The sequence below is a fragment of the Pteropus alecto genome, unplaced genomic scaffold (genome assembly GCF_000325575.1).
Source record: "Pteropus alecto unplaced genomic scaffold, ASM32557v1 scaffold90, whole genome shotgun sequence".
NCBI lineage: Eukaryota > Metazoa > Chordata > Mammalia > Chiroptera > Pteropodidae > Pteropus > Pteropus alecto.
The window spans coordinates 1,805,440-1,808,008 of record NW_006429894.1 but is presented as its reverse complement, the minus strand read 5'-3'; the positions used below and the strand labels follow the sequence as shown (position 1 = coordinate 1,808,008).

General features: G+C 65.9%; 1 protein-coding gene across 1 annotated transcript in view; it reads left to right on the top strand.

Annotated features, from left to right (window-relative positions):
- Positions 1-2,467: 2,467 nt before the first annotated feature.
- The window catches only part of LHX9 (LIM homeobox 9), a 16,638-nt gene continuing 16,536 nt past the window's right edge, over positions 2,468-2,569 (top strand). The window contains exon 1 of the mRNA XM_006904432.3: positions 2,468-2,554. The gene's annotated coding sequence lies outside the window, so the exon portion shown is untranslated. The remainder of the gene's footprint in view (positions 2,555-2,569) is intronic.

Below are 2,569 nucleotides of genomic sequence, written 5' to 3'. Positions count from 1 at the left end.
CCAGGCCGGCGGCGGGCGACGAGGAGCCTTCCGAGCACGTGGAGCTGCACAGGCCCTGGCCAGCCCAGAGGGCAGCGCCCCCCGACCCCCGCCACCGCCCCGCTCCACGCCAGCGCCTGCCTCGTCACCGTCCCCACCTTCCCGCAGAGGCTTGAGTGTGCGGACTGGACACGTGCACGTGGGCGAGGATTTAAACCTCGGTGCATTTTTTTTCACTTCCCGGCAACCATCAAACGGGAACTTCTGCCCAAGCCGTCTCCTCCCCTCTGGGGAAAAAAGGGTGTGTGTGTGTGTGCGCGCGTGCGCGTGCGCGCGCGTGCCTGTGTCGGTGCAGGGGTGGCAGCACCCTCTGGCGCGCTCCCGTGGAGAGCCTAGTTTCTAGGAGAGACTGTGGAAGACCTCGCAGCTCTCTAACGAGGGGACGAGTGGTCCCCGGGACGCCCACCGCCCAGGCCCTCTGGATGCCCTGCTCTGTGCGGGGCGCCCGCGCTGGGTGTGCCTCGTCCCCACGAAAGGCTTCCAGGTTGGGCTCAAGATACAAAGCTCCAGGCCCGCGGCCCTTCCCAAGGCTCTGGGAGTCACGGAGTGTAAACGGAGATCGTGGCCTCAGGGGAGCGGGAGATCCCTGACGACGCCTCTTCCCACCCCAAACTGTATTCTGAAGTGTGAGGGGTGTGCGGTGCAGCACGCGCGCTCCTGTGTGCGTGCGTGCGCGTGTGTGTGCGTGTGTGTGTGGAATGTATATGTTTATCACATACTTAAAACGGTTCGTCACTCAAAACAGGATAAAAACTGCTGCTTTGGACCTAAGTACCCAAGCGTTTTCGGGTGGGTGTCGCCGTCCATCTGATGGCCTCGCCAGCGAGCACAGAAGCTGAACCTGGGAGGCTTGTCCCCTCCTTGGCTGTGAACACGAACCGAGATGGGGGGCTTCTGGAGGAGAGAGAGAGAGCTAAGGAGGCCGGGATGGGGGGGGGGGTCTGGGTGAGGGGACTTAGGAGGTGAACTAGTGGACGAATTGGCTGGGACTCCGGCTGGTGAAGCCAAGCGTTCCAGTACAGAGAGGAACTCTGTACGGGGTGTTCTGAGCTACATTCGGGGTTTGGGGTGCAAGGTGAAAGCCAGGGGCTGGGATTCGCGGCTCCTGCGAGACCCCCTCGCCCCCCTAAACTGTGTGGCGGAGCTGGCAGGCCCCCGCAAAGGTGGGTCACTCCTGCCGAGCCCCACGTGCCCCGCATCCCACGCTGTTTACGCGCGCGGATTCCAGGCGCGCGGGCGCCGCCGGCCCACCGCGCCCTGGGCGCACGCAATGCGGAGACACCATGGGGTCGCCGGGGAGGAGCCGGCACGGACGATGGCATGGTAACCCGGACCCGCATCCCACAGCGGCCAATCTCGCTGCTCACATCCCCTGCCCCTTCGGCGCCGGGAGCCTCTGAGTGGTCCCCGCCCCCCATCTCCTGCTGCGAGGGGCGCGCTGCGTGGGGGAGTAGGTAAATCATTGGCCAGAGGCGGCTTCCCGGTTCTCCGTCCGCTTCCCCGCCACCTGACTGCACCTGGGGCTGCTGGGGCGACGCAGCCCCTCAGGGACCTGCCACCAGGTAACAAGGCCCCGCCCGTCCCGCGTCTGGGCGTCTGTCTGCGCCCCCGAAAGGCTGTTCTCCCAGGTTCTGAGTCGGTTCTCCCCCAGAAGGTTAATCGTCATCCCCATCTCCTTGCACGGCCGGGAGGGAGAGAGACCTCACGCCTGCCCGCTGACCCGCCGACAACACCCCCCTTCACCCCGGAGCGCAGAGCACACCCCAAAGTGCCTGGCTCCCTCGCCCGCCGGGAGAGCCCAGAGTGAGGAAGGACCAGGAGGCGCGGGCGGATGTGAGGGCGGCGATCAGTGGCCTGGCCGGGTTCCCGCACCAGCCGCCACCCCGCGCCGTCTGTGCAGACTCCGGCTGGCGACCGCGTCTTTTAGGTCCGCGCTCCGGGAAGGCCGCGGCCGGCTGGCGACCGGAGCCCAGGGCGCACCGCGGGACTCCGGCTCCCGGCGGGGCCGGAGCCTCAAGATGCTGGGGCTTTATGAGGTTCAGTAACTGGCGAGGCCTCCATTAACACCTCCCCGGATTATTGAGAGGCTGGAAGGGCGGGACGGAGCGCGTCTCGGGGCACCCGCCGGGGGTGGGGTACCCTCTGCCCTCCCCCTTCTTCCCCCCTCCCGAGCTGGAAGCATAAACAGAAAATAAAAGGCAGGGGGAGGGAGCTGCGGGTCAGAGGTGAGGGATTCGGGTGAGAGAGAGGGAGGGAGCGGGGAGAGAGGGAGAGAGGAGGAGGGAGGGAGGAGAGAGAGAGCGAGAGAGAGCGAGAGAGAGAGCGGAGCGAGAGAAGAGAGAGAGAGAGAGAGAGAGAGAGAGAGAGCGAGAGAGAGAGAGAGAGAGAGAAGGTTCCCACCTAACGGTTTATTTTGGGGGATTAACAGGACCCTCGGCGAGACCTGGGGACCGGCCATCAGCTCCGGCCGCCGCCTCGCCGAGGACCGGGGTCTTGAGGGAACCTGGACCTCAAGGTGAGCCCCGGATGG